At 42.1% G+C, this 25,147-nt stretch overlaps 1 protein-coding gene and 1 pseudogene across 2 annotated transcripts in view; both read left to right on the top strand.

Moving 5' to 3' along the window:
* The window catches only part of LOC138976489 (transcription intermediary factor 1-beta-like), a 433,321-nt gene that overhangs the window by 365,991 nt on the left and 42,183 nt on the right, over nucleotides 1–25,147 (top strand). The window lies entirely within an intron of this gene.
* LOC138977660 (U2 spliceosomal RNA) lies at nucleotides 7,426–7,637 on the top strand (annotated as a pseudogene).

Genomic DNA, 25,147 nt, shown 5'->3' on the forward strand with positions numbered 1-25,147 from the left:
TCAATGTGTGTGCGTGTGTGTGTGTGTCTGTGGGTGTGTGCGTGCGTGCATGCGTGCGTATGTACATGTGTGTGTGTGTGGGTGTGTGGGTGTGTGTCTGTTTGTATAAGAGAGAAAGAGAGAGAGACTGAAAGAGAGAGAGAGAGTGGGTGGGTGGGTGTGTGTTTGTGCGTGTGCGTAAGTGTATGTGTGTGTGTATGTGTGTTTGTTTGTAAAGGTGTGTATGTCCGTCTGTCTATTAGTGTGCGTATGGGGGTGTGTTTTGTGTGTATGAAGTGTGTGTGAGAGAGTGAGTGAGTGCGTGTGAGTGAGTGTGTATGTGTGTACGTGTGTAACTTGGGGTATGTGTGTCAGTGTGTGTTCGTGTGTGTGTGTGTGTGTGTGTGTGTGTGTGTTTGAGAGAGAGAGAGAGAGAGAGAGAGGTTTGTCTTTCGCTGGGGTATGCAGTGCCTTGGCGTTGCACATCTACTTAATTTGTTTGTTTGTGTGTCTGTGTCGAGTGTGTTTCGGCCTTTTGGCTAAGATCAAAGTGTAGTATCTGTTCTTATCATTTACCACTGAAGCTGAGACATTACCACCGCACACAGCCGACTCAAAACTGACCGCAACCCTAATGCGGATTTTTTCTGACTAAGCTGTCTGCGGAGAGAGATTAAAGGGAAACAATCCCATTTTTCGAGACTGGTTGTTTCCCTTGGACCATTCGGAAGCCCAAGCTACAGCCATGCCCGTTTTTCGCAACTCCAGAGGGATTCTGGACCTCGCCTCAACATCTGGAGCCTCCAAAGATTCCGGACAGACCACCCGCCTCTCCTATGCGGCCCGCCTTCGGGGGAACTACGCCCCACCGACCAGCCAGTCAGCTCTATTCCCTCCCTCTTCGGTTGGAGTATGGACTGTTGAACTACAAGAGGGCGACCTCGACGAGGCAATAGAGGAACGCAGCATCAAGCTGCACCTAAACGGCCGCCACGCCCACAACATGTCCCAGGGCACTATCATAGCTGCCCTCACAGGCCTGGGCATCGACAAGGGTGATGTCTATGCCCTGTGGAAGGGAGAAGACAGCAGGGAGGTGAATATCACTTTCAAAACCAATGGCCCAGTGGATACGTGTCTCCGAGAAGACACCCTCGACCTTCCAAACGGCGTTACCGGCACCTTCTCGTCAGACACAGGGAGTGTCGTAGACGTCCGCGTCCACTGGGTACCCGGCTATGTCAGCGACCAAGTCTTCCTGCGTCTCTTCCAGCCACTGGGGAAGATCAGGAGCATCAGGGCCTATGATAACGAGGGCGGCATAAAGACAGGCGTCCGCAGTCTGCGCCTAGAAATCAAGAAGGACAGGCAACATGAGATTCCCCACATGATCTCGCTGAAGGAAAAGGGAATTCAATTCCTCGTCACCGTCCGAGGAAGAGCACCACAATGCCTAGGGTGTGGCCAGGTCGGCCATACCCGGGGACTCTGCCCGAAGACCACCAGGGGACAACAACAGCTCCAGAAGCAGAAAGCCCAAGATTTTGCGTCCTCCAGGATGACCAACCTTGGAGAGCTCCCCAAGGGCCGCGGACCTCCCCGACCAGCCCGTGAGGAGGCCCCCACCCCCACAGCCCCTTCCAAGACGGCAACAGAGCCCGACGCCCCTCCGGCCCCCGCCAAGACGTCAGATGCCACCGTCGAATCAGACCAGACCACCAACACGGACACCACCGACAACACCACGACCACCATTGCCAGCGCGAGTCCCGCTCCCACTGCCACTCCCGAGGACGAGGAGAGCGTGTGGGACCCTCTCAGCTCCCAGAGCACGACCTTCCAGGACAGCCAGCCCCTCATCACACAGACCCCGATGTCCCAGGCAGCGGACGTCGCGGGGAGTCCTGACCTCGACTCTGACCTTGACCTCTCCTCTTCCGAATCGCCGCTCACTCCGGAGGAGCAGGCGGTAGCCTCCCTGCCCTGTGCACAGAGCGAGTCCCAAAACGAAGTGGACGCAGACCCTTCACAGGCCAGACATCGTGGACTGCCCCTGATGCCTCGGCGTCCTTCCTCCCGATCCAGCGAGGATTGGGGTAAGAGGAAGATGGACCACTCTCCAGAACTCTCTAAAAGAAACTGTGTGGTCACCCAGGACAGTATGGACCATTAACCAGAACTTTGTAGAACTTTTTTGATGTAACCCGCAACCTGCCAACACTCCAGATTACTTCATCATGCTCTGTGAGTACCAACCATGTATTTTATTGAAATTGTGTTAACCTTTGTAATGTTAATAGGTTCTTTGAACTGCAACGGTCTTAGAGACCAAAACAAAGTACAATTAGTCAAGCATTTAATTGATAGGGAAAAAATTGATGTTCTATTTTTACAAGAAACTCATGTTGACACTCTAAATTTTGGACGTAAAGTAGCCTGTAAACTAGGCGGACATGTGTTTTGGTCTTTTGGACAGCCTCGTGGAAGAGGCGTCGCCATTTTTGTTAGTAAAACTGTCAATTTAAAAGTTCAGCGTTTTGTCTGTGACCCCTTTGGGCGATTTATTTTGTTAGACGTCAACATTGACGGTAAATCAGTCAGATTTTTTAATGTTTATGCGCCAAACATTCCTGCCCAGCGGAGACAGTTTTATAAAGATATTTACGGGCATTTTGTAACCCCTAAAACTATCGTGCTAGGAGGTGACTTTAATTGTATTTCCAACCCTAAACTAGATAAAATAGGGGGGAATGCTAACAGAGGTGTAGATGGCTGGGCAGAGTTGTCCACCCTGTTAACAGATTTTAGACTAAAAGATGTATTCAGAAATAAATTTCCAAACCAAGTAGCCGCCACATGGCGTAGTAGTCAAGTTAGCTGCAGGTTAGATAGAATGTATCTACCAACTTGTCAGTTAGATTCAGTTAAATGTGTAAAACACATTATAAATTCAGTCTCTGATCACGATTTAGTTCTGGTTTCCCTGTCCTCATGGACAGGTATAGAGACAGGAAAAGGATATTGGAAATTTAATAATACTTTGTTACAAGATGATGATTTTTGTGGAAAAATCAAAACAGTCTTTGCTATGGCTAGTGAAGAGATCCCCGATGATGAGTTTATTTTACCGTGGTGGGATAACCTTAAAAAAGACTTCAAACAAATAGCCAGCGAACACAGTAAATGGTTACATATCAACAAATCCCGTGAACATAGAGCTTTAACTGCACAGTATTTAGTCGCAGAAAAAGCCGGAAAACCAGAACAGATGCAAAAGATAAAGGACAAATTAAAAGCAATGGATGTAGCCAGTCTGATAGGGTCCCAAATCCGCTCACGTGCCCATTTATTAGACAGTAGAGAACAACCATCTCGATATTTTTTCCAAAAAGAACTTAACCAAGGTCAAAAGAAAGTAATAAAAGAGGTTTTTAACAAAGAAGGTAACTTGTGCACTAGCACAGATTCTATAGTTCAGAGTGTTCACGAGTTTTACCAGTCTTTGTACACTAAAGAGCCAGTTAACCCGGATGTGGCAACCCAGTTTTTGAATGATCTCCCCACTTTAGCCCCTACAGAGTCTGAGCACCTAGGCTGTGAGGTCGAGATAGAAGAAGTCAAAACTGCAGTTGCTCAAGTGGAAAATAATAAATCCCCTGGACCAGATGGCCTGAGTAAAGAATTTTTTGCTTGTTTTTCCTCTCACTTAAACCCCATTCTTGTGAGAGTTTTTAATGCCATGTACGACGTTGGAACTCTGAGCGAATCTCAGAAAATGTCTTATATAACCTTGCTTTGTAAAGACGACACCCACCCTGAGTTGTGTAAAAACTATCGTCCCATTTCATTACTGAATGTGGATTATAAGATTCTGACAAAGATTTTATGTAACCGGCTCCGTCCTCTTTTGGCGGATATTGTACATCCCGACCAGACTTGCTCCGTTCAGGGTCGCTCTATCATAGATAGCTGCCATCTTGTCCGAGATCAGGTTGATTTTTGTAACACTCAAAACGGGTGTGGTATGCTGTTGTCAGTCGATCAGGAGAAAGCTTTTGATCGTGTTGATCACTCCTATCTTTTGCGTGTATTAACAAGTTTTGGATTGGGTGACAAGTTTGTTCGCTGGATCGATCTTCTGTACAGAGACATTAAAAGCAGTGTCATTGTTAACCAGCATGTATCGCCTTGTTTCGAGGTGCAGCGTTCAGTCCGTCCGGGTTGTCCGTTGTCTCCCCTTTTGTATGTACTGTGCCTCGAGCCAGTTCTAAATAAGATTAGGAAAGACCCGGCTGCATTAGGATTTCATGTTCCAGGCAGTCCGGAAGAATGTAAACTTTCTGCTTTCGCAGATGACAGTAAATTTTTTCTACGTAATGATAACTCTGCTCGTTTAGTATTGAGCTGGTTTACTAAGTTCGGACAGGCGTCCGGAGCAAAACTAAACAACCATAAAACTGAATGCATGTATTTAGGGCGATGGAGAAACCGTAAGGACTCTCCCCTCGGCCTCCCTCTGGTAGACAATATGACAGTTTTTGGTATTAAAGTGGGCAACGTCACACAAGATGACATATGGCAACCTCTGCTACTAAAGATAGAGAAAACCCTAAACTTGCTCAAGAGTCGTAACCTGTCTATGTATGGCAAAGCTAAAACTGTAAATATTATGATTTTGTCCAAACTGTGGTACGTCGCCACCGTTTTACCCCCCCCCCCCCCCCGGACCATTATGTTAAGTTGTTTGAAAGACGTGTTTTTGATTTCGTGTGGTCCTCTCGCAACGAACAAATTAACCGGGAAACCATGTTTTTGAGTCCGGACACATGACAAAAACTTACCAAAAAGATCAATTTGTTTTATATTGTCCATTCTTTTTAACCTCGATGGAAAGTTTTACAAACAGATGACGTATTTTGCCATTGTTATATGTTTTATTGATTAAATGGGGCCTCTACGCATTTTGTAGTGAGGGCCCCAAAGGGGGGGGGGGGGTATCATCACGATCACGGGAAGGGAAATTTTAGCTTTCACGATCACAGTTACCTTGATTTTTGTTTTCACGATCACGAACACCAGTGGCAAATCACGGTCACGGTAAAAGTTGCATGTACAGAAAGCACGTGTCAAAGTAAACACAACCACACAGTAATTCGCTCCTCTGGATGTATTGTTTATTCAACACAAAGTGAGAACTGTTGCACTTTTTTATTATTATTTTTTTAATTCTCTTTCATACACACATTTGTTTATTTGTTGCTTAACGTCCAGCCGACTACGCAGAGCCATATCAGGACGAGGAAGGGGGGGATGAAGGGGGCCACTTGTCAAGCGATTCCTGTTTACAAATGCACTAACCCATTACTTGTGTCCCAGCAGGCTTTAGTAAAACTAAATTAATACCTACTGGAAGATTACCAGTTTCCAGTATGTTAAAATAGGCTTAACCTATCTACTGCTGGACTTACATCAGAACACTAACAGATTAAACTATACATGAATCGCGAGACAAGCGGCAAGAGAAGAGATTTTTGGAAAAAATACAGGTGAATGAGCAAGAAGGCAGAAAAAAGAAAAGAATTCATGAAGAAAAAGAGAGCATGACAGGAAAGAGGAACCAAAAATCTACCTAACAGCAAACTAGAAAGCTCCTGCGGTTCCAAAAACAGGAGGGGCCTTTAATTTCATAACCGCGGGATCATACACACATAGAAATACATATCATGATTTGTAATCAGTAACAAGAATGTTTTTTTGTATTGTTTTCTCTCTCTCTCTCTCTCTCTCTCTCTCTCTCTCTCTCTCTCTCTCTCTCTCTCTCTCTCTCTCTCTCTCTCTCTCTCTCTCTCTCTCTCCACTCATACACATTCAACTCCCACACCCTCACTCATGAATATTATACTTGCACAATTTCACATTTCCAGAGCTAAATCTTGTAAACTCATTTTCTCAAAAAACTATTGGGTGGATTGAAATTAAAATACATGTATGTGTGATGGGTTCTTTATTTTCAACTTTGCCATACAATTTGAGGTACACCATCGCCTGGTTTCATGACCTTGAAAAACAAACAGGAATGCTACAGGCCAAAAATGGTTTTACCTGAAAGAAGCGCGCAGTGCCAGTGGCGAAGCCACAAGCCTGAGCCTACAAAGCAGGCGAGCCAACTAGGGGAGTCCGGGGGCATGCCCCCCCGGATTTTTTTCAAAAAACGGTCAAAATCTGTGCAATCTGGTGCATTCTGGTCATCATTTTCAGGGCTGTAATAGTGTTGTGATCTTGTTAAAAATCCCATTTTAGCCTCCCCCCACCACCATTCAACACACCTCCAAACTGGTGAAAACAACACTACTGTGCGCTGGCTTCATTGAGACCGGTCGCGTTGCGCGATATTCACACGGATCGTTTTTGCGGAAATTTTTCAACTTCACCGGAATAAATTTGACTTTACCGGATTTTGAAAACGGCTTTATAGGATTTCCGGCAATTACCGGAAAAGTAGCATGCCTGACAAAATCCCCAACGAACATGACTTTGATCGTCTTTGACATGAGGATCAAGTGACCCAAACTGGCACGTCTCCCCGCCATTGTTTCTGAATTTAACCCATTGTTGATATTAAAGTTTACAGGTGCTAAAATAAATCCAAGCTTAATGCAAAGAAGCGACAATTAGAATCTATGCCAAGCGTGTCCACGTTGCTGAGATGAAAAACACATTTCTAGTTTCGGTTTTGGCTACACGCAGACTCGATCTCGAGCCAGTCGAGGTCACACTGAGCGAGTGACAGCCGGACGTGGCAATGTCGACAATGTCAATGATCTCACTCAAACTCAAAGATCTTGAACAAATTTCAAGATCTTTGCCTACATTCAGAACAGTCATAGAGCAACATGATATTTCGTCTTCGGAAAGACCGACCCGTAGCCTGACCTTTCCACCAAGGAAGGCATTCTCGCCGCCTGCTTTGGTCTGGCTTGAATCCACTTGAAGTTCGATGACAGTACCGCGGCACGCCATTTTTGATCTTCGAATTCGAATTTGACTGAATGCACTCAAAACTTTTGCACGAAGCCCTTCCATTGGATGAAGTTTGGCAGATTTTGCAATTTGCCTTCTGATTGGATCTCTTTTTTGTGTGATTGGTTCTCTTTACTGTCAAAATCATATTTCTAAATGTGTTGTTGCTTCCCTTCAATCGGGATTGGCTCCTTGACGAATAGAGGATCATAGAGTGATACAGCTGTGAAAAATGTACGTTGAAAATAAAATGCTTTGCAATAATGCCCATCACCATCTCAAAAACAAATGACGATCACGATCACGAGACTTGATTTTTTTGTCATCACGGATCACGGGCAAAGTCCCATCACGATCACAGAAATGGAAATTTCGGCAATCACGATCACAGAAAGGTCAAAAAACGCCAATCACGATCACGATTTTAAACCCTTTGGGGCCCTCTGTAGTGTCTATCCCAAATGTAAAAAAAAAAAAAAAAGTATCTGTTCTTATCAGCTTAATATCTGATACGCTCCCGACAAGGGGGCTTCGATATTAAACTGATTTTTCAACTCAGGTGAAGCGTCAGGGGCTTGCTCCGCCTTCGCCACGGGTTGTCCTGGTATTGCAGTACCTCCAGGCTCGGCCCTCTCCTCACAACGAGGAGTAATAATCCAATTCAAAAGTCATGAGCACACACCCAAAGCTAAAAGCGAAGGAGCAAAACATGTTTTAACAAAAAAAAAACATGGTTTTTGATGTGTAGTGAGTAAGTATGCCTTTTATTGTGCAGAGAGAGAGAGAGAGAGAGAGAGAGAGAGAGAGAGAGAGAGAGAGAGAGAGAGAGAGAGAGAGAGAGAGAGAGAGACGTCTTACTTTCGATATCAGTCAGTGTGCATAGTTGTGCACTTTGCATTGATATATAGAGCTTAATTTTCACTCCTCTCTCGCCAACGGCCATACCACGTTGAAAGCACCGGTTCTCGTCCGATCACCGAAGTTAGTACTTGGATGGGTGACCGCCTGGGAACACCGGGTGCAGTTGGCATCCAATCTTTTTTCTTTCTTTCTTTCTTTCTTCTCCTCACTCCTCCCTCTTCTTTTTTTCTTTGTCTCCTTGATCAATATTGTTTTTTTCATTGTTTAATTTTTTTATTTTTTTTACAACTAGCTGACGGATAGGATACTTGTCTTGTTGCTTTTTTAACGGGTTTCTGGACAGCAAACTCTAAAACAAATTCTTTTCATCGCAAAAGCGATCTTTGGAATTGACTGACGTAGTCCGAGAGAATTCATGCATCAACTTACGTCACGTATTCGACGTCATCACTTCGCATACCTTATGGTCTCGATATTTCGTTGGCCTTCATATTTCCTACTTGTGAAATGACCCTCAAAGCTAACCGAGACTAGTTGAGGCTGTATCAATGCGCCTCGCCAGCAGGTTGTTAATGGATTTTTTAGTGAGTGGTTATCGACAATTCTACAATACTCTATGAGTAAAAATCAAAATCTGGCAATTTCATTGGTTTAGAAACATGAGAAAATGATGATTGTCCATGTTTTGTGAAGCATGGTGATTTTCACATGTTTTGTGGAGTGTATGAATATAATTTTCTTGTATGAACACAATGGTATCAATAATGGCTGTCTACCCTCGAACTTTATCATATTCATTATGCTGGTGACCCAAGGAGGTTTCGTCACTCCATAATCACAAGAGTTAGCAACTGTCAAAATGGAATCTGAAGGCAACTTCGAGTTGAGTCTCTCATCACTGAGTGACTCAGAATGGGAGAATGATGAAGACATCAAGCAATTTATAGCAGAAGAAGGAATAAAACAAAACGAACATGCCACACTCCATGAAGCTGACAAAGGAGCCAGCGCACAAGTGCCAGTGGGCCACGCAGAGACAGAACACCAGAATGAGAATGACGCAGACGACAAATAGATACGTCATAATGGTCTCGATAAACAAACAGACATGCGCAAACACTTTTTTTTTTTACTTGCTTCACTGAAACAGAAACAAAACAAATACCTGTAGCCGAGACCGGAAGCGTATTGTAGTGAATGAAAAGGCAAATCGACGTCACGTCCTGTTCGTTTGGCGACATGAATATTTTTGGAACGTGATCATGACCAACAAAGTTTAGAAATGAAAAACAAATACATCATTTTTCATTTTTCTTTTTTCATTTTTCATTACTTTATTGTCCCATCGCTGGGAAATTCGGGTCGCTTCCTCCCAGTGGAAAGCTAGCAGCAACGGAGTCGCGCTACCCAGGTGTCTGCGTGTTTAGGTGTATTCAGCCACCTGCACTTATGGCAGAATGACCAAGGTCTTTTACGTGCCATTGTGATGACACGGGGGTGGGACATGGCTTCCGTCTCTGGGTCTGCACATAAAGTTGACCCGTGTCCGTCCCGGCCCGAATTCGAACCTGCGACCTCTCGATCACAAGTCCAGTGCTCTACCATCTGAGCTACCGGGCTTCGCGATTCGGTTTCCATTCAATCACAAAACATGAGAAAAATGTTTACTTACAACCTCAACATGTCAAATGGCGGTGGTTATTGCCTAATTGTAATTCAATCAAGTTTGCGTTTTAATGAAACAGATCCTGTGATTGGTCAGAATGCCCCAACTCATTAAAAATTACAGGTGACTAATTGTCGATAGCCACTCGCTAAAAAATCCATTAACAACCTGCTGGCGAGGCGCATTGATACAACCTCAACTAGTCTCGGTTAGCTTTGAGGGTCATTTTACAAGTAGGAAATATGAAGTACCAACGAAATACCGAGACCATAAGGTATGCGAAGTGATGACGTCGAATACGTGACGTAAGTTGATGCATGAATTCTTTCGGACTACGTCAGTCAATTCCAAAGATCGCTTTTGTGATGAAAAGAATTTGTTTTGAGTTTGCTGTCCAGAAACCCGTCAAAAAGATGGGAAAATGTATGTGAAAGAAAACAAAACAGGAGGAGAGTGATACGATAGGAATACAGAGACATATTTCTTGGGACTTGACCCTTGCAGGTAGGTGGACTGAAAGTAGTGTGTGAACAGAACAGAACCAATTCTGTCTGTTTACCATCGCATGAAAGCAGGAAAGAGATCGTCGTCAGATTGAATTACAATAACATTAACACGCTTCCATTTGAAACTTCTCGGTCTTCATCGTGGATTGACGCCCTCCCAAAGTCTAATTGAAGCCCTCCGTCGCTTCGCTCCGTCGGGCTTCAATTACCTTTGGTCGGGCGTCAATCCCCGATGAAGACCTCGAAGTTTCAAATGGAAGCATGTTAATGTGTAATTAATGACCGGTAATTTTTAATGAGTTGGGGCATTCTGACCAATCACAGGAGCTGCTTCATTAAAACGCAAACTTGATTGAATTACAATCAAGGTTACTTTCAGTTATTGATGTTTTTATAGTGTCACTAGTGGGCTTTTATTGAGTCCTGTTTCGTCATGCAGACAAACACTGTACATAAGGTTCCCATTGTAGTTTCTTTGATGCAGATTAAGCAACAAGCAACAACAAAACGTGAAATATGCACATAAATCAAAAGTTGAAAGGGACACACCAAGGGGGACTTTAACGCCCCTCGACGTCATGAATTTTTTTTCTCGAGAATCAACCATACCCGTAACCACAGCTTCAATGCCTCCACGTGGATCACGCACCTTTTGCTTTTCTGAGCGCAAGCGTGTTGAAACGCTACACGCACATTTCTCTCTGTGTCCCTGTCAAGAGAAACAACCAAGGGCAACAATTCATTTGAGTTACTGTCCCATTTTTTCTGCCGTGTCAGCGCTGCCCGTGCGCAGATTCGTTCAAAGCCAAAACTGGGAGACCCCGTATTGTATTCAGACATGTGGTCGCGTGCTTCACAGATGCGGAGGAAGAGCTTGGAGCGAATGGACAACTGGACGAAGTGACTTTGTTCTGCCTGCGAATATCGAAGTCAGTAAGTGTGATAGATGTGCTTGTGTTAGTTTTTCCCCCTCGGGTAACCGGCGTAACAACTACGTGGGAATGCGAAGCTCTGCAGTGATTCTTGCTAAAGGTAACTGCGCTTTCTGAAAACGAGTGTGACGGATTTGAGGCAACTGACGATTCTTTGCGACTCGACCTCTGAGACATGTGCGCCAGACTTTGAAGGGCTGTGTCATTGTGAAGCGATGCAAACGGAAAGTGAGCGATTTATGCGTTGGACCGAGTGAGTGCGTCGCTAAAGAGACGTCAGTGTGTGTGTGTGCGCGCGTGCGTGCGAGAGTGAGCGAGTGCCTGTGCGACAGTGAGTTCCTGTGTGTGTTTGCATGGGGGGGGGGGGGAGGAGGAGGGAGGAGGAGGAGAGATCTGCGTATTGCGCGTGAGTTTGTATTAAAGGGAAAGAGAGGCTTCATCGCGCGTGCAAGAATGTGTGTGTGTGTTTGTGCGAGAGAAATTTAGAACATAAAATAAAACGTGAACCTTAATTGTGCCAATGACACTACGTGTCGATAGCACTGCTGTTTTCGTGGATTCGTGTCGGTAACATTGTTGTTTACGTGGGTTTGTGTCGACAGCGCTACTTAAAATTGCGCTCGTAACGGCGTAGCACAAATGACTGGGTGAGACATGAAGCCTGTGCTGCGACTTCTGTCTTGTGTGTGGCGCACGTTAAATGTCAAAGCAGCACCGCCCTGATATGGCCCTTCGTGGTCGGCTGGGCGTTAAGCAAACAAACAAACAAAGATATACAGACAGAACAAGATCGGGCCAAGCACTGACCCTTGAGGCACCCCGCATTTCACAGTCTCCTCAGTTGTTTTTTAACAGTTTAGGGCAGTATGGAGGTCTCCCTTTTGCGTACTTCGGAGCGGTGTCACGTGATACGCAGAAATGGTTTGGAGGGCAAGAAGCGGAACGGCTAGCGGCGTCAGTGCGCCGCTCGATGATTCGGGAGTGTGTGCATGAGTTTTCATTTTGTTATTATTCAAGAACTTGTAGTTCTATTTCTAACTTTGTATGTTTATGTGTGAAGCTCTTTAGTTTTAGATTACCTATTATTTCTGCTTCAGTGTGTGTGAGTTTTCATTTCATTGTTATTCGAGAAATGGTATTTCTAACTTTGTATGTTTATGTTTGGAGAAGCGATTCTTTTTACATTTAGTCAAGTTTTGACTAAATGTTTTAACGTAGAGGGGGGAATCGAGACGAGGGTCGTGGTGTATGTGCGTGCGTGCGTGTGTGTCTGTGTGTGTGTGTGTGTGTCTGTGTGTGTGTGTAGAGCGATTCAGACTAAACTACTGGACCGATCTTTATGAAATTTGACATGAGAGTTCCTGGGTATGAAATCCCCGAACGTTTTTTTCATTTTTTTGATAAATGTCTTTGATGACGTCATATCCGGCTTTTCGTGAAAGTTGAGGCGGCACTGTCACGCCCTCATTTTTCAACCAAATTGGTTGAAATTTTGGTCAAGTAATCTTCGACAAAGCCCGGACTTCGGTATTGCATTTCAGCTTGGTGGCTTAAACATTAATTGATGACTTTGGTCATTAAAAATCTGAAAATTGTAAAAAAAAAATAAAAATTTATAAAACGATCCAAATTTACGTTCATCTTATTCTCCATCATTTTCTGATTCCAAAAACATATAAATATGTTATATTTGGATTAAAAACAAGCTCTGGAAATTAAATATATAAAAATTATTATCAAAATTAAATTGTCGAAATCAATTTAAAAACACTTCATCTTATTCCTTGTCGGTTCCTGATTCCAAAAACATATAGATATATGTTTGGATTAAAAACACGCTCAGAAAGTTAAAACAAAGAGTGGTACAGAAAAGCGTGCTATCCTTCTTTGCGCAACTACTACCCCGCTCTTCTTGTCAATTTCACTGCCTTTGCCATGAGCGGTGGACTGACGATGCTACGAGTATACGGTCTTGCTGAAAAATGGCATTACGTTCAGTTTCATTCTGTGAGTTCGACAGCTACTTGACTAAATGTTGTATTTTCGCCTTACGCGACTTGTTTCCTTTTTGGGATCAAGTCTGGTGTCTGCTTTAGTGCTTACTTTGATATTACCTTAGAACTGTAAACCTTGCCAATACTACAAGTAGTCGTATTGCCAATTTTATTTAAACCTTGTCACTTCGCCGGAATGTATTAAGTGGACATAAGGTCGGGTTCGGGAAAAGAGATTTCTTAGAAAAAAGTCTACTCTACAAAGACTGAGTTTTACTTTTCACGACATCAACATTCAAACAACTTTCACTACTACATAGTCGTCAGGGCAACACACTGTAATTTACTTTTAAACATTTATCTTTTCTTCACTTTCACTAACACTAACGCTAACACTTCTTTTCTTATACACAACTGCGGTAAAAAAACAATAACTATTAGCGAAACTAAACACTTGAGGAAAAAACACATAAACTAAAACACTTAACAAAGCATGGCAGCTCTGAAGGGGAGGTAGGAAAAGTGCCCCTGAATTAGGAGCACTTTAATCCCCATGTTCTAGCCACCCGAAGCCGGTGCCATCTCTCTCAGAACATCATGCCATCAAAAAGAGAGAAACCCAGTTCCAGACATGGGAACTCAAAAAGTTGGAAGGTGGTTTCATCATAACTTAAAATAATATATCTTCATAGTTAAAAATATAATTTCAACATCTAAATATTCCTTAAATGTAGCCAATGACTTTCAGATACTTCTGATAATTTTCTCATCACTACTTCTATTTTATAACTTGATAATTTCAATTACCAGAACCTAATTAATTACCAATCTTTAATAATTCCAACATTCTGAGTGAATAATATCTTAAAACCACACATACAAAGTTCTAATATACTTAAAACAGAACATCAAATAACTATTAACTGTCAGGAATACAGAATTACAATAAAGAATATTAATCAAACTGGCCAATGGTAAGAGTTAGTCAATTAAGTCGAGGGAAGTAACCAACTGAAATGCATGTTAAAATAATAAGCGCAGTTGTGTCCCTTGTGGTCAGAGTGGTAAGGTGCCACAGCAGACAGTCTGTGTAAAATGAGAAATAATCCTTGTTAGGAATTATTTCACATGTTTACAGAACATTTATTGTGAACCTGTAAATGTGTAATGTGTGTGTGTGTTTTTTGTTCTTTTTATATTTAGTCAAGTTTTGACTAAATATTTTAACATCGAGGGGGAATCGAAACGAGGGTCGTGGTGTATGTGTGTCTGTCTGTCTGTCTGTCTGTGCGTGTGTGTGTGTGTGTGTGTGTAGAGCGATTCAGACTAAACTACTGGACCGATCTTTATGAAATTTGACATGAGAGTTCCTGGGTATGAAATCCCCATACGTTTTTTTCATTTTTTTGATAAATGTCTTTGATGACGTCATATCCGGCTTTTCGTGAAAGTTGAGGCGGCACTGTCACGCCCTCATTTTTCAACCAAATTGGTTGAAATTTTGGTCAAGTAATCTTCGACGAAGCCCGGGGTTCGGTATTGCATTTCAGCTTGGTGGCTTAAAAATTAATTAATGACTTTGGTCATTAAAAATCTGAAAATTGTAAAAAAAAAATAAAAATTTATAAAACGATCCAAATTTACGTTTATCTTATTCTCCATCATTTGCTGATTCCAAAAACATATAAATATGTTATATTCGGATTAAAAACAAGCTCTGAAAATTAAATATATAAAAATTATTATCAAATATTTTTTTTCGAAATCGTTTTAAAAACACTTTCATCTTATTCCTTGTCGGTTCCTGATTCCAAAAACATATAGATATGATATGTTTGGATTAAAAACACGCTCAGAAAGTTAAAACGAAGAGAGGTACAGAAAAGCGTGCTATCCTTCTCAGCGCAACGAATATCCCGCTCTTCTTGTCAATTCCACGGGCACTGCCTTTGCCACGGGCGGTGGAGTGACGATGCTACGAGTAAACGGTCTTGCTGCGTTGCGTTGCGTTCAGTTTCATTCTGTGAGTTCGACAGCTACTTGACTAAATATTGTATTTTCGCCTTACGCGACTTGTTTCTTTTTATATTTAGTCAAGTTTTGACTAAATATTTTAACATCGAGGGGGAATCGAAACGAGGGTCGTGGTGTATGTGCGTGTGTGTGTGTGTCTGTGTGTCTGTGTGTCTGTGTGTGTGTGTGTGTAGAGCGATTCAGACTAAACTACTGGACCGATCTTTATGAAATTTGACATGAGAGTTCCTGGGTATGAAATCCCCATACGTTTTTTTCATTTTTTTGATAAATGTCTTTGATGACGTCATATCCGGCTTTTCGTGAAAGTTGAGGCGGCACTGTCACGCCCTCATTTTTCAACCAAATTGGTTGAAATTTTGGTCAAGTAATCTTCGACGAAGCCCGGACTTCGGTATTGCATTTCAGCTTGGTGGCTTAAAAATTAATTGATGACTTTGGTCATAAAAAATCTGAAAATTGTAAAAAAAAAATTTTTTATAAAACGATCCAAATTTACGTTTATCTTATTCTCCATCATTTGCTGATTCCAAAAACATATAAGTATGTTATATTCGGATTAAAAACAAGCTCTGAAAATTAAATATATAAAAATCATTATCAAAATTAAATTGTCGAAATCAATTTAAAAACACTTTCATCTTATTCCTTGTCGGTTCCTGATTCCAAAAACATATAGATGTGATATGTTTGGATTAAAAACACGCTCAGAAAGTTAAAACAAAGAGAGGTACAGAAAAGCGTGCTATCCTTCTTAGCGCAACTACTACCCCGCTCTTCTTGTCAATTTCACTGCCTTTGCCATGAGCGGTGGACTGACGATGCTACGAGTATACGGTCTTGCTGAAAAATGGCATTGCGTTCAGTTTCATTCTGTGAGTTCGACAGCTACTTGACTAAATATTGTATTTTCGCCTTACGCGACTTGTTTCTATTTCTTTTTACTTTAGTGCTGCTGAAGACAGTAACAAAAAATTTCCCTGAATTCAGTGTTACGTGTTTTTTGTTTTTAATTTTTATATATATGTTGACAATGACAGTTCAGTTAAATAAAGCGTTGAACACATATGTATTTTAATTTTTACCAATCTGTCACTCTGTGAATGTGAAGCTGGTGTGAGTGTGATATTTAACACATTACTTTTGATTTGTACCTAATCTCTGCCTTTGTTAGCTCCAGTAGGTGTGTTTTCAACAGTTTTGTTCAATTTTGTGAAACGTTACTGTTTTGAGACAAACCAGACACATATTTTTTTCCGTTTAGGACAGCTGGGCTCAACATATTAACTTTGTTGACTAAACAAAGGAGCCATTACACAGATACACACTCATTCTGACAATCACTCACCAGATTCTTCACAATTAAGAAATGTCTCAGATAAGACACACGCAAGCTTAAAAAAAAAAGTCTTAAGAACAAAAACGTTACCGCAACAACAATGTATTTATTAGTTTTTACTAAAATCACATGCTTCAATAAAACAAGCATAAACTATACAGACATGCTAACCAGCATTGATTAAGGCACACACTCGAGTCAAAAAGCTATGGCATTAACATAAGCAGTGTTGAATCTTGTTTCAAACTGCACATTTCAGTCAAAAAGCGAGTGAATCGGTGTTTCAATCATTAGCAAAATTAATACTGCTGTTGAGGTTTGGAATCAATGAACAATAACTGTTCACACATCAATACTGTCAAAGTGTAAAAAGAAAAGAACTGTACATGCACCCACATACTAAGCATCATATCTCAAGATCAAATAAGGAACAGTGTTGAGCCCTTGAAAATGTTTTCAATAATACACTTCAGTCAGAAAGCAAAAACAAAAAAGTAACTACACACATTCCTGCCAGCACAAATCAGATAGATACATAAGTAAAATTAATACTGTTTTTCTGGTGTGGCATCCACAGAAGTTACTTTTCTGTTTTAAAGCACACACTTGTCAAGGTATTTATTAGTTCTTACTAAAATCACATGCTTAAATAAAAAATCATAAACTGTAAAGACATGCTAACCAGCACTGATTAAGGCACACACTTCAGTCAAAAAGCTATGGCATCAACATAAGCAGTGTTGAATCTGTTTCAAATTGCACACTTCAGTCAAAAAGCTATGGCATCAACATGAACAGTGTTGAATCTGTTTCAAATTGCACACTTCAGTCAAAAAGCACATCTCAGACAATAAGTGAATTAGTGTTTCCAATCATTAGCCAAATTAATACTGCTGTTGAGGGTTAGTATCAATGAATGGTAACAGTTTACACATCAATACCGTCAAAGTGTAAAAAAGAAAAGAACTGTACACACACCCACACACTTAGCATCAGATCTCAAAATCAAATAAGGAATAGTGTTGAGCCCTAGAAAAATGTTTTGAATAAAATACACACTTGAGCCAGGAAGCAAAACAAGTCGCGTAAGGCGAAAATACAATATTTAGTCAAGTAGCTGTCGAACTCACAGAATGAAACTGAACGCAACGCAACGCAGCAAGACCGTATACTCGTAGCATCGTCACTCCACCGCCCGTGGCAAAGGCAGTGCCCGTGGAATTGACAAGAAGAGCAGGGTATTCGTTGACGCTTTTCTGTACCTCTCTTCGTTTTAACTTTCTGAGCGTGTTTTTAATCCAAACATATCATATCTATATATTTTTGGAATCAGGAACCGACAAGGAATAAGATGAAAGTGTTTTTAAATTGATTTCGAAAAAAACATTTTGATAATAATTTTTATATATTTAATTTTCAGAGCTTGTTTTTAATCCGAATATAACATATTTATATGTTTTTGGAATCAGCAAATGATGGAGAATAAGATAAACGTAAATTTGGATCGTTTTATACATTTTTATTTTTTTTACAATTTTCAGATTTTTAATGACCAAAGTCATTAATTAATTTTTAAGCCACCAAGCTGAAATGCAATACCGAACCCCGGGCTTCGTCGAAGATTACTTGACCAAAATTTCAACCAATTTGGTTGAAAAATGAGGGCGTGACAGTGCCGCCTCAACTTTCACGAAAAGCCGGATATGACGTCATCAAAGACATTTATCAAAAAAATGAAAAAAACGTTCGGGGATTTCATACCCAGGAACTCTCATGTCAAATTTCATAAAGATCGGTCCAGTAGTTTAGTCTGAATCGCTCTACACACACACACACACGCACGCACACACACACACACACACACACACACACACACACACGCACGCACGCACATACACCACGACCCTCGTTTCGATTCCCCCTCGATGTTAAAATATTTAGTCAAAACTTGACTAAATATAAAAAGTAACTACACACATGCACGCCAGCACAAGTCATACAGATACATAAGTCAAATTAATACTGTGTTTCAGGTTTGGCATCCACATAAACAGTGTTGTTTTTGTTTAAAATCACACACTTGTCAAAAAACATAAAAGTAACTGTACACAGTTCTGTTCAGGTTTAGCATCACTGTAAACAGTTTCAAATCAGGTAGATACCAGTCAAATACAAAAATAACATAAAACTGCACATTGGTCCAATTAAAAAAAAAAGATTCAGGCTTGAGATCAAAAGTGAATAGTGTTGCATTTTTTTTCTTTCAATCACATATTTCAGTCGAATTGCATAAAACTGTACACACATGCTAGGCAGAACATCGCAGACAATGAAAAATGTGTTTCTAGTTGTACATAACAACCCCATCAAATCAAATTAATACTGTCTTTCAGGTGTCGGATAAAAAGGAAACATTATGCAACAAGTATTCACCATCTTGAATGAAATTTAACCAAATCGTCGCCGCAAATACGGAATCGCCGCAGCGAAACTTCGCGATCGGCACCACGCTTCCATGTTTTCGCTAAGCGGCGCGGTGACCTCTTGCCCTCCAAACCCCGGTGCGCACGAAGTGATGACGTCAATAGGGAGACCTCCATATTGAGATCTGTCCTGTAAATAGGAAGCACAAAAGTTACACAGTGAACTTTTTCTGATATACAACTGTAATTTCTTCAATAAAATTGAATGATCAACAAGATCAAACGCTGTTTTAAAGTCGAGAAACACAGCACCACTGATTTCAGATCGGTTTGTTGCAGACAACCAGGTGTCGCATAGCGTGGTAAGGGCGCTGTGACAAGAGTGATGTGTTCGAAAACCAGATTGAAATTGAAGGAAAAGGTTTCTGCTTTCTATGTACGCGAGCAAATGCTTGTGAATGTTTTTCCAATGGTTTGGATAAAATGGGTAATAAGGAAATGGATCTAAAATTATTTGGGTCGGATAAATTTCCGCCTTTATGGAGTGGAATTACTTTTGCTCTCTTTAATAAACTAGGCACAGTATTTTGCTTTATGCAGAGATTATACGCATAGCCATAGGTGAGTGACTCCACAATATATGGTAGAGCTAAATTGGCCAAGTAAGGAGGAATCTTGTCAGGACCCATGGACTTTATATTCTCAAGGCCTTCTAGCGCCTTACCTACCTCATGCACTGCCATGTCTGGAATAGTAAAAAAATCGAGACCTAAGGAGAGTCTTTACGGTTTCTCCATCGCCCTAAATACATACATTCAGTTTTGTGGTTTAGTTTTGCCCCGGACGCCTGTCCGAACTTAGTGAACCAACTCAATACTACACGAGCAGAGTTATCATCGCGTAGAAAAACTGTACTGTCATCTGCGAAAGCAGAAAGTTTACATTCTTCCGAACTGCCTGGGACATAAAATCCTGATGCAGACGGATCTTTCCTGATCTTATTTAAAACTGGCTCAAGGCACAGGACGTACAGAAGAGGGGACAGTGGACAACCCTGACCGACTGAACGCTGAACACGAAAAGAAGGGGAAATATGTTGATTTACAATAACACTACTTCTTATGTCACTATAATGTATACAAAATATCAAGCCAGCGAACAAAATTGTCACCTAAACCAAAATTCTTCAACACACGAAGAAGATAACTGTGGTCGACCCTGTCAAAAGCTTTTTCCTGGTCAACTGACAACAGCATACCATAACCATTTCTAGCATTACAAAAATCAATATTATCTCGGATGAGGTGACAGCTATCAATTGTAGAGCGACCTGGCACCGAACACGTTTGGTCTGGATGTACAATATCTGCTAAATGAGGGCGGAGGCGGTTGCACAGCAGTTTAGTTAAAATCTTGTAATCAACATTTAATAATGAAATGGGACGGTAGTTTTTGCACAACTCAGGGTGTGCCTCGTCCTTACACAATAATGTTACATGTATACAAGACATTTTCTGGGATTCACACAGAGTTCTCAGGTTAAACATGGCATTGAACACTTTCACGAGGATAGGGGCTAACTCTGAGTAAAAACAAGCGTAAAACTCTTTGGTCAGTCCATCTTGTCGTGGTGACTTGTTACTTTCCATTTGGCTGAGTGCATTTTTACTTTCTTGTATTGTGACCTCTGACCCTAGGTGTTCAGATTCGGGAAGAGTTACTTTGGGAAAGTCTGTCAAAAATTCCTTTGCAACATCTGGGTTAATAGGCTCTTTGGTGTATAAAGATTAATAAAAATCACTAAAAGACTGTTTTATCTGATCTTTACTAGTGCATAAATTACCTTCTTTGTCTGTAATCTGCTCAATCGTTTTCTTTTTACCCTGGGCTAATTCTTTTTTGAAGAAATATCTTGATGGTTGTTCCCTATGGTCTAAAAGGTAGGCCCGAGAACGAATCTGGGATCCTGTAAGAGAAGCTAAATCCATTTCTTTAAGTTTATGTTTTATTCTTTGCATTTGGTTTTGTTTGCCACATTTTTCGGCTACTAAATACTGTTCAGTTAAAGCTTTATATTCTCGACATTTATTCTTCTGAATCCACTTGCTATGTTCCCGGGCTATTACTTTAAAATCTTCTTTGAGGCTATCCCACCACTGTAAAATAGAATCATCTTCTACCCCCCGCGGGTTAGGGGAGTCCAATATTGGTTGGGACGAGAAAGAATTTACCCGATGCTCCCCAGCGTGTCGTAAGAGGCGACTAACGGATTTTGTTTCTCCTTTTATCCTTGTTAAGTGTTTCTTGTATAGAACAGGGCCCAGCATTGTAAGCCGTTCGGCTTACTTTACGCCGAAATAACATCTCCAGTCCGCGGAACTCGATTTGGTGTACGCCGAAATGCAAAAACCTGTTATTCCCAAACGGTAAAACCAAACAGTCCCAGCTTTTGTTTTGTGCGCCGTTCGGTTCAATTCTCAATTGGTTTGACAGTTTTGCTGGAGCACGCACTTCCTCTGGCATCGCGCGAGCATGCTTTGTGCTGGTGTTTTGTGGCTCTAGACTTGAAATAATGTCTCGAAGCGACATTGTTGAACGTGGTCAGCCATTCAGTGACAAAGAATCCAGGTATTCCTGGAAGTGGGAATGGCACTTTTAGGCCAAATATTGTCAGTTTTCTTGTTTTATGCCTGTGTTTTACTTGTTGGTGAAGGCATAATTTAGTTGCTCAATCTTCTTTGGGGGGGGGGGGGGGGGGGGGTCATTTTAGGTAAGAAATCTCAAAAAATCTTCAAAGCCCCCCGAACCCCCACTTTTGTAAGCTGAACTCGCTTTTTCCAATGCTAGGCCCTGATAGAATAGTCAATTTTTGTAAAGATTTGAGTCAAGCAGTATGTAAGAAATGTTAAGTCCTTTGTACTGGAAACTTGCATTCTCCCAGTAAGGTAATATATTGTACTACATTGCAAGCCCCTGGAACAAATTTTTGATTAGTGCTTTTGTGAACAAGAAACAATTGACAAGTGGCTCTATCCCATCTCCCCCCTTCCCCCGTCGCGATATAACCTTCGTGGTTGAAAACGACGTTAAACACCAAATAAAGAAAGAAAGAAATCATCTTCTGGTACTTCTTCACTGGCCATAGCTAAAACTGTTTTTATCTTGCCACAAAAATCGACATAATGTAAAAGAGTACTGTTAAATTTCCAATACCCTTTTCCGGTGTCAACCCCTGTCCATGTAGACAGTGTGACCAAAACCAGATCATGGTCGGAAATAGAATTTATTACGTGTTTAGCAGATTTAATTACGTCCAACTGACAAGTTGGCACATACATCCTGTCTAGACGGCAACTAACTTGGTTATTACGCCACGTGACTGCTACCTGGTTAGGACATTTATGTCTAAACGCATCTTTTAGGTCGAAATCTGTCAGCATGGTAGATAGTTCTACCCAGCCTTCCGCCCTGATATGGCCCTTCGTGGTCGGCTGGGCGTTAAGCAAACAAACTACCCAGCCTTCTCTTCCCCTGCTAATGTTCCCACCTATTTTTATCTAAATCTGGATCAGAAATACAATTGAAATCTCCTCCTTACACAATAATTTAAGGGGTTACGAGGTAACTATAGACATCTTTAAAAAACTGTTTCCGCTCAGCTGGTACATTTGGTGCGTAAACGTTAAAAAATCTCACTGGTCTATCGTTAATTTGGACATCTAACAGAATGAAGCGCCCAACAGGATCGCAAACAAAATGCTGGGCGCTTACGTTAGCTGTTTTATTTATAAAAATAGTTTAAATGCGACATCATGATATGCTGTCTTTTTATTCTGATACCATTCCTAGTTTTTGGCATTTTACATGTATACACAAATGATGTTACGAAATTCTGTGGAATTTAGTGGCAACTGTTCCCACTACAAGGTGAATGTGTGTGTGTGTGTGTGTGTGTGTACGTGTGTACGTGTGTGTGTGTGTGTGTGTGTGTGTGTGTGTGTGTGTGTGTGTGTGTGTGTGTGTGTGTGTTGTCTACGTGCAAACAGACAGACAATCCAATAAACATAGAGAAATGCAAACACACATACACACCAAAACACAAACAGAAAGAGAGCGTCCAACAAACAGAACGTAACCTGCTTACCTGGGTGAGCAGCGGATTGTTGTTATTGGTCGGTTTGCTTTCGTCCAGCTTCACGGGAGTTATTTCCCTTGCTTTCACTTCCGGTTTTGGGATTACTCCGTTGGTGGCCATGACTTTGTCCGTCAAGGTCACGTTCTTTGAGGTATAGCTCACCGGACACACCTCGTCATGCTTGAACGCTTTTGCAGAAAGTTTGCAGCCCATGTCTCGTGCCTTCTTCTTTGCCACGGGCACGTCAAGATACGATGTTCCACGGGAAAAGACACTGTCTAGATACGATGTTCCACGGGAAAAGACACTGTCTAGATACGATGTTCCACGGGAAAAGACACTGTCTAGATACGATGTTCCACGGGAAAAGACACTGTCTAGATACGATGTTCCCCGGGAAAATACACTGTCTAGATACGATGTTCCACGGCAAAAGACACGTTTTTTGTGTGTGTGTTTAAAGAAATATAACACTGTTTACTTTGTTTTTCCTCTCCTTTGTTTTCACCTTTTCTTTCATGTGAGCAGGCAGCAACGTGTGCTGACTTTGATGATCTGGCTCGTCTCGGCGACTCTGCTATCAGTGTGTAGCGTTTCAGGATTTTTCCAAGACCGCATTCAGCTTGCTTTGAGCGAGGTTACGAGGTAACTATAGACATCTTTAAAAAACTGTTTCCGCTCAGCTGGTACATTTGGTGCGTAAACGTTAAAAGATCTCACTGGTCTGTCGTTAATTTGGACATCTAACAAAATGAAGCGCCCAACAGGATCGCAAACAAAATGCTGGGCGCTTACGTTAGCTGTTTTAGTTATAAAAATAGCAAAACCTCTTCCACGGGGCTGTCCTGAAGGCCAAAAAACCTTTCCTTCAATTTGGTTGGCTATTCTACGCCCTAATTTTAATGAGTCGACATGTGTTTCTTGCATAAAAAAAACCATCAAGCTTTTCTTTATTAATAGGAGTTTTAACAGGTTTACTTTGTTTTGGTCTTTGAGACCGTTACAGTTTAGGGAACCAATTATCATTGTAAACACAAAAAGGATTTTAACAACATACATGACTTTTACTCACGGGCGGGGGATCCATACAGAAAAAAGGGGTGTCTGGTAGAGTTCAATGTTCTTCTAGGTCCATCCCATCGACAAGGACACATCGCCTCTTCGATAGGTCGGGGGAGGGCTCGCTCTTTCTCTTCCCATCTTCAATGCGGGGTGGGGGTCGTCGGGGCTGTGGAATCAGCATCTGGGACAGGCCCAGATGCCTGGCCTCAGACAGCTGGGTGTCCTCTCTGGAGGCTGTCTGTCCGCAGGGCAGGGAATCCTCGGTCATCATCTCTTGTGTGGAGGTCCAGGTCGTCCTGCGACGTCTGGGTGACGAGGGGCTGGCTGTCTTGGAGGATGGTGTCCTGGGAGGACAAGGGGTCCCAGACACTCTCTGGGTCTCCCTGTGTGGTCTGGCGGCTTCTTCCATGCTGGCTGGGGCGTCGGGGCAGCTGCTGTCAGCAGTATGTAAGAAATGTTAAGTCCTTTGTACTGGAAACTTGCATTCTCCCAGTAAGGTAATATATTGTACTACGTTGCAAGCCCCTGGAGCAAATTTTTGATTAGTGCTTTTGTGAACAAGAAACAATTGACAAGTGGCTCTATCCCATCTCCCCCCTTTCCCCGTCGCGATATAACCTTCGTGGTTGAAAACGACGTTAAACACCAAATAAAGAAAGCTGGTGTCGGCCTTAGACTGGTTGGTATCGATCGTGGGAGGTTCATCATTGTTCCTGGACTGCTTGGCAGCAGCCTCAGGCTGGTTGGAGGCTGTCCCCGGCTGGTCGGCGACGGTCCCTGGCTGAGGGGTGGTGGTCTCGGAACGGCCGGCAGCAGCCCCTTCATGGGATGGTGCGTTGGGCTGCAAAGTCCTTGGCCTGGAAACCTCTCCCAGGGAGGTCAACTTCGACGCCACCTTTTGTTGGACTTTCTAGCGCTGGATCTGCTGTTGTCCTCTGGTGGTCTTTGGGCAGAAGGTACGGGTGTGGCCGACCTGGCCGCAGCCTAAGCACTGAGGTGCCCTCCCTCGCACGGTCACCAGGAACTGGATACCCTCGTTTTCCAGGGAGATGAGGTGGGGGATCTCGTGCTGTCTCTGCTTCGGGATCTCCAGACGCAGGTTCCTCACCCCCGTCCTGAGGCCTCTTTCACTCTCAAAGGTGCGGACACCTCGAATCTTTCCCAGTTCCTGAAAATGTCGGACAAACACTTGGTCT

Source organism: Littorina saxatilis, linkage group LG9 (assembly GCF_037325665.1).
Source record: "Littorina saxatilis isolate snail1 linkage group LG9, US_GU_Lsax_2.0, whole genome shotgun sequence".
Taxonomy (NCBI): domain Eukaryota; kingdom Metazoa; phylum Mollusca; class Gastropoda; order Littorinimorpha; family Littorinidae; genus Littorina; species Littorina saxatilis.